Source organism: Archocentrus centrarchus, chromosome 3 (assembly GCF_007364275.1).
Source record: "Archocentrus centrarchus isolate MPI-CPG fArcCen1 chromosome 3, fArcCen1, whole genome shotgun sequence".
Lineage (NCBI taxonomy): Eukaryota > Metazoa > Chordata > Actinopteri > Cichliformes > Cichlidae > Archocentrus > Archocentrus centrarchus.
This window is the reverse complement of record NC_044348.1, coordinates 2,043,803-2,052,056: the sequence shown is the minus strand read 5'-3', so window position 1 is coordinate 2,052,056 and position 8,254 is coordinate 2,043,803.

Here is an 8,254-nt window from a genome sequence, read left to right as displayed (position 1 = left end):
TAAATGTTACCAATTCACAGATAAATGTTACCAGTGCACAGATAAATGTTACCAGTGCACAGATAATTGTTACCAATGCACAGATAAATGTTACCAGTGCACAGATAAATGTTACCAGTGCACAGATAATTGTTACCAATGCACAGATAAATGTTACCAGTGTACAAATAAATGTTACCAATGCACAGATAAATGTTACCAGTGCATAGATAATTGTTACAAATATATAGATAATTGTTACCAGTGCACACATATATGTTACCAATGCATATTTACCAGTGCACAGATAATTGTTACCAGTGCACAGATAAATGTTACCAGTGCACAGATAATTGTTACCAGTGCATAGACAAATGTTACCAATGCACAGATAAATGTTACCAGTGCATAGATAATTGTTATCAGTGCATATACAGATATTACCAGTGCATAGATAATTGTTACAAATGTATAGATAATTGTTACCAGTGCACACATATATGTTACCAATGCATATTTACCAGTGCACAGATAATTGTTAGCAGTGCACAGACAACTGTTACCAGTGCACAGATATTTGTTACCAGTGCACAGACAAATGTTACCAGTGCACAGATAATTGTTACCAGTGCATAGACAAATGTTACCAGTGCACAGATAATTGTTACCAGTGCACAGATAAATGTTACCAGTGCACAGATAATTGTTACCAGTGCATAGACAAATGTTACCAGTGCACAGATAATTGTTACCAGTGCATAGACAAATGTTACCAGTGCACAGATAATTGTTAACAGTGCATAGAGAAATGTTACCAGTGCACAGATAATTGTTACCAGTGCACAGATAAATGTTACCAGTGCACAGATAATTGTTACCAATGCATAGACAAATGTTACCAGTTCACAGATAATTGTTACCAGTGCACAGATAAATGTTGCCAGTGCACAGATAATTGTTGCCAGTGCATAGACAAATGTTACCAGTGCACTAGCATAAAGTTTCATTACAAATGTATGTGAGCTTGGGGGCCCCCTGGTGGTGGTAGCCGCATATGTCGTCTATGCCTCAGTCCGGCTCTGTTCATGTTTTACCTCATTCAAGAGTTTCTGACTCCTGCCGCTGTCTCCCACCTCCCAAACACCCAGAGCCGTTCAGAGGAAGGGGGCGGGGGGGCATGTTGTGCCTTCAAAATAAAAGTACACGAGTTAAAGATTTCAAAATCAAGTATTTTTCTCCTCTGCTGTGTAATTTTTGGTTGGGACAAATGCGCCCCTCCATCCCCCCCGGTTCCTAGGCCTATGTCTACCACATTCTGTCTGCCAGTGCTTTTACCATCTTTTTATGTATGCGTGCATGTACCTTAAATAACACATCTTTTACCAGTTTCTTTAAAAGCTATTCACATTGATGAAAAATATCAAATCAGTGTATTTGCCTTCTACAACCCAAAAAATTGGGATGAAAATTAAAAAAAAAAAAAAACAGAATGCAAGGAACAACAAAAAAGCTCGAAAAGTAAGCGGTCCCAAAACAAACAGGTGGAGGAACGTTTTACAGCTCATTAGTGTAACTGGCAAAAGGTCAGTGAGTTTTGCAGAAGTAAACATGGGCAGAGGTTCAGCAGTCTGCAAAAAACTGCATCTACATAATATCGTCAAAAGATTCTGGGAATCTGCAGGAATCTCTGTGCGTGAGGGACAAGGACAAAAATCTGTATCGGATGCTGTCATGAATTGTTGTGCGGCTGGCAGGATTTAGACCCAATATGCAGGACTCAGGAGATGGAATATGAACTCAAAAAAAACAGCTGAGGATTTCCAAAACCAAAAAAATAAAAATTATGGCAGTGCTGGAGCCAGGAATGAAAACACTAGGAATCAAGGAAAGACCCCGGAGCAAGTATGCATACAACAGAGGAAACACGGAACAGAGAAGCACACAGCACTGAGGGAGGACGCGACAAAGGACGAGAAGAAACTGTGACAACACACACACACACACACACACACACACACACACACACACACACACACACACACACACACACACACACACACACACACACAAGTGTGTTTTGCTATCTTTGTGGGGAATTTCCATTGACTTCCATTCATTTCTACAGCCTAAACCTTACCTTTACCCTTTTCCTAACCCTAACCATCACATACCTAACCCTAACCCTAACCTAAACTCAATTCATACCTTAACCCTAACTCTGACCCCTGACCCAAAAACAGGGTTTCCCCTTGTGGGGACAAGGTTCCAGTCCCCACAAGGAGCAATTGGTCCCCACAATGTAGTATATGTCAGGAAAATTGTCCCCACAAGGTATTATAAACATACGCACACACACACACACACACACACACACACACACACACACACACACACACACACACACACACACACACACACACACACACAGTAATAAAGGAAGAGGAAATAGATGGGAGCACGGTTGAGAGACAAGACAGGGGAAGTAGAACTAAATACAAAACACAAGACAAGAAACTATCAAAATAAGACAGTAAGTGACTAACAAGGACATGTTATACAGATGACATTTAACAGGAACACATGGACGGCAAGGATAACCTGAAACTTCTGGAATAAACACAGTCACAGATGCCTGTGATCTTCAGGCCCTCAGGCAGCACTGCATTAAAAATAGGCATTATTCTGTCATGGAAATCATTGCATGGGCTCAGGAACACTTCCAGAAATCACTGTCGGAACACACTTCCCCATGCCATCCACAAATGCGGGTTAAAGCTCTATCATGCAAAGAAGAAGCCAAATGCGAATTTGATCCAGAGAAAAAAGTATTTTCTGGGTCAAAGCACATTTAAAATGGACTGAGACAAAGTGGAAAATTGTTCTGTGGTCAGATGAATCAAAATTTGAAACTGTTTTAGGAAAACATGGACTCGGCGTCCTCTGGACTGAAGAGGAGAGGTACCATCCAGCTTTGTTATCAGCACTCAATTCAAAAGCCTGCATCTCTGGTGGTATGGGGGTGCATTAGTACCCATTGCACATCTAGAAAGGCACCATCAACACTGAAACAACATATGCTCCCATCCAGATAGCGTCTTTTACTTGTAAGGCCCTATATATTCCAGGAAGACAATACTAAACCACATACTGCATCAATTACAGCAGTTCTTGTCATAGAAGAATCTGGGTGCTGAGCTGGCCTGCCTGCTCACCAACTGAAAACTTCTGGTGCATCATGAAATTAAAAATGTGACAAAGGACTGTTGAGCAGCTAGAATCCTATATCAGCCAATAATGGGACATCATTCTTCTCCCAGAAGTCTAGCAACTGCTCGCCTCAGTTCACAGACATTTATGGACTGCTGTTAAAAGAAGAGGAGCTGCTACACAGTGGTAAACATGGCTCTGTCCCAGCTGGTGCATGGTGTATTTTCTCAGTTCAAACCATCCATCCAGTTCAAACATGAACTTTTTATTCACATTTTGCACAGCTTTCCAAGGTTTTTGAAATCGGCATTGCAATTTCTAGGAATTGTCCCTGACATTTGTAAACCCTCTTGGATAAGTGGGTCCAGGCTGAGTCGATGTCCACAGGCAGAGTTCACAAATCGATGTCTGAAATGCGCAGTCTGGGTGATTACTTTACAGGACACCTTTGCTTTCTCTATCAAATATCTACGGTGAAACTGGGAATTTGCTTTATATGCTCTTGGTCATCCAGCTACTGGATGATTGAGTATTAGTGTCCTCTTATGTCAGTGACACCACTGTCTTTTAAATGTCTGCAGAACTAAAATTTCTCTCCATCATGGACTAGTTGTAGATAAGACTTATACTGGCTCCTCAATTTCAGAAAATTGCAACTCTTCCAATTATATCAGCCAACAAAAATAAAAAATGAGACCATAATATCATCAGGAAAGGATTTATTGAGGTCATAGATTAAGGCAGTTTTAGGTGTTTTTTTTCCCTATCGACTTCTACACAAGGTGATTATTCAGATTTTTTTTTGGGCAACACATGAGTCTCACCCTGCTGGATTAGAAAGAATGCAAGTTTAAGCCACTTCTACACTGGCATCACTTTCCACAGCATGTGCTCACATTTATATACAGACTATGATCTATCTCAACAAAACTGTGACCAGAATTTTTTTTAAGATTTTGAAATATGGTCTATTTAGTGTGGTAGATAACATTGAAAGGAAGCACTCCACATGCTTTCTGTGTTTCATGATTATATTTCAATGCGCTGGGATGCTATTTGACAGTCTCGTCACACATGTTGCACAGGAACCAGATGATACTGTAACTAACTGTGTTCAGGTTTCTATTTCCACACGACAAGCATGTTTGGCACACACAGTCAACATGAACTCTTCCTCTCTGGTTTTAAGTGAATCAGATAGGCTGCCCAGCCCCCATGAAGGAGATTACACAAATTTATGCAAAGCTTGTAAATGATTTATACTGCAGAGCACAACAAAGGGCTTTTTTTTTTTTTTTTTTTTTTACAACACCAGTGGACAAGATGAGGAGAGAGAACACAAGAGCCACTGAGACCTGCAGTAATCCTTATATTCATTGCCACATGCATCTTACCGTGCCACTGCCAACAGGAGAGAGGCAATAAAACGTGATGGAATTTCTGCATATTTTTTTTAAATCATAAAAACTAAGAGGCTGCTTTCAAGGCATATTCAGCCATTAGTGTTATTTCAAAGGAAATGGAAGAAAGTGCTTTTTCTCCCAGCACACAGAAAAGCTATTGTGGCTAATTCTACTGCCATGCAGGCAGCAGAGTGCAGCAATAGCAGAGCCCCCATTCAGGACCACAGCACTCACTGTTGGCCTTGGGTCTATGTTTAGACAGAGCTTTTAAGCACTCAGATGTCTTGTGTGAACTACAAAAAAAGAAAGAAAAAAAAAAAAAGCTTGTGTGTTTGTGTGTATTTGTCAATTGTGCCTATGTGTCTTATTGTATGTTTGTATAAGTGGGAGTTCTTCATCAGGGGTGTGGATAAAAGGCAGAAATGTGTTTCCTCCTCCCGTGGCAACGTCACCTCCCCCAAGCCCCAAGGATCCAACGCGTGGCCGGGTTTATACACTATTCATAAAGACCACTGTGTGGGAGAAAAATAGGCCTATTATTTCCAAGCAATAATGGGATATATTTGTTTTGCGGCCCTGAGTGTGGAATACTAGTGAGTTTGTATACATGTGTATGTGTGAGTCACATACAATACCTAACATCCTCAGACCCTCATACTATATATCATGCAGTCAGCTGAAGGCTATGCTCAATGTGTGTTTTAAATTCACATAGGCTTAATTATACACTGAAAAGTGCCTGTATGGGACAGTACTGTGGTACAGTGATTATTAACATGATCCAGTACAGTTCTTAGATTGATGCTGCCAGTTTTCTGGGTCGCTTTTGTTTTGTTCTAACTGTGTGGGGGCTTTTCTGTGGGTGCTGTGATCACTTCCCACAATCCAGTGACATCGATGTTAGGTTAGTGGGTGATTTTAAGCTGGCATTAATTGAGGATGTGAATGGTTCTCTGTCTCTTTCTTAGTAGTGATCCATGCGGGCAAGCAAGGCAGGCTAGGTATAGGTATCAGAGAGGTATTAGTTAAATAAAATGGACATCAGTATTTATAGAATATTCACCTACCACAGTGAAATCGATCTCTCTCCTTGCATCTTAAATAGTGTTCTGTCATAAAGCTTCTTGCCTGTTTGCATCCATCCTATAAAGTGCTTTTATCTCTGGATTAACTCTGCTTGATGGCGAGCCATTGGAATCTGTAGCATCTTTTGATTTCACTGGCATGTCCATGACTCCTTAACAAAGTCGAGAGTTTGTCAAGTTGAGAGGTCAGCTTTTTCTGTGGTCTTAGATGGGAGACTAATGGGAGACTAGTGTGCTATACAAGCTACCACTGGTTCTGATTTCAAAGCTTTGAGATCCACGCATTTGTGGAAACAGAGCTAGCATTAGCAGGTAAATGAGCCCTCTGTGATTTATAATCTTAACAGATATGTTTTCTCCTACAGACACCTTGTCCAACATGTGTGATGTAGAGGAGTTAGAGTACAGTGTGAAGAAGTTTATCAATAACTTCTTTAGGACATTTAACATTTGGACACTGCTCTCTGCTTCAGCTTTTTGGTAGATTGGGGACCTGTCCGATGTTTTGCCCATTGACAGATGGGACAGGCTCCAGCGCCACTGCTAAACTGGTAAGTGCTAAAGAAAATGGATGGATACATGGAATAATTTCAGAATCTAATGTAAATGTAATCTAACTCTAAACAGCAAACTGTCTCCTGGTACATTATTAAGGTTACTAGCAAGATCCAAGCAATACATCCAAGGCTCACTTGGGTTTTGTTCAGAACTATGAAAGCGTGGAACAACTGCATGATGAGAACAGGCTGTGGTAAACTCTCATTAATTTGTAAATGCAACATATTTTTAGTTGTTGGAAAAACGTTACAGAGCTAAGCTAGCATTGTCCCAATTCCCTTTTTGAACCTTGCGTGAGAGGCCATGCTGTGAAAGTGGGTGAGTTTATTCAACATACTTTTGCAACACACACCTTACAACTGCCATACTTTAAGTCTTTTCTCTTGTAAGTAAAATTTGCTGTTCTAAATACCAGCATAGCCGAGCTACAGTAGTAAGTGTACAGAGGTCCTGAGAGGGTTTGTCCTCCTCATTTCCTACCCAGCGATCTTGTCAGTGCAACATTTCCCCCTCCACTCCTGAAGAACACTGCCATTGCTGACTGACGGAGTGTGACCACCCTGCCTCCCCCTTCACTTCCAACTCCTATCCACGCAGTGTTACCAGGTGCTGAGCCCCCCTACTGTCCCCTCGGCCCTGTCAGCCCTCCTCTCCCATCCACCCCTTTAACCCTGTCCTTCAGACAGCATTGTCTGGACAAACAATGGAGTCATTGTTACCTCAAGGTGGCGTATTGTGGAGGGTGTTCACCAGGGGCTGCAGAGGTGACCCTGACAGTGTAACTCAGCACGCCCCTCACCCCTCACCCCACACACTCACACGCACACACACACACTCAGATATACTTCCCAAACTTCGTTGCTCCATTAGGGTTTCAGGTTACAGGGGACATCCAAAGTGGAGAACAGCATGTTTGTCCTGTAGTATTGTGCTCGTGTTTTCAAGCTGCAACACTTTGTTCACACTTTTGGTAGGAGCAGAAATACTGAACCAAACTTCTTTTACTGAATGTTTTGTCACCCCCATCATAAATGTACGAAAGGAAGGATCTCTGCAGAGAATATTCTAAAAATGCTGACATGCAGTATCAGCCAAACTTGTGCCCTCTCCCAGTCTGACAACACTTGAAAATGGAAAGTTTCCCCTAACTTATGATGTACTTTAACTGTGTGTGAAAACTTTACAGAATATTCAGAACATGCACCAACAAATCTTCATCAGTGAAAAGTAAACAGAGTACTGGCACTAACTTAGCATGGAGCTCCTTGGTGCACAAAAAAATAAAGGGAACATTTGATGTCGTTCAGAGTAAAACACGCGTAACACAATGATATTCTGTCCTGCAACCTGTTCACAAACTGCTTTTATCATAAATTGTCTATGCTGAGTTCAATTTCATGGAAAAACCAAAAAAGCAAAATTGAAACACTAAGAGAAATTAGATCTCACAATAACAAGTTTCATTCTCTACACCAATACCTAACAGGGCATTCCGGTCTAAGTTGGAATCTCTGATTTCCCAGTTGGAATTTTCAAGTGGAACGCCCCCTCAAGTTGGATTTCATTCACCAACCTCGATGTAGCGACCCAATAAGGTGGCAGTGAACGTGAACAGCAGTAAAACTGTAACACTTTTAATCTGTTCTGCCAATGCTGTGTATTTGTGACTGGCTAAGCAGAGCATTGACCAGGCTCTGTCCATGACTGTGCTGCAGCAGTGTTTTTAAGTGCAGAAAAACAAGCATTGAACTGTACTGCCAGCGATGCATGAATAGCTCTACCTTGCTAAGAAGGAAAATATATCCTGTTTTTTTTTTTACGACTTTACTACTGGAACACGCTCAACTCGGGGGTGACGTCACTCCCAGCTCCGACTTCCGGAGGCAAATGGAACGCAGTATTTATCCTACTGCTGAATATAGCATCCTAGATAACAAAAGGGATTCTTGGAAATTCGAAATCAGAACAGATATTTAAAAAATGGACATCCCCTGGGAGTAATGTTCACACTGGACAGTTTAA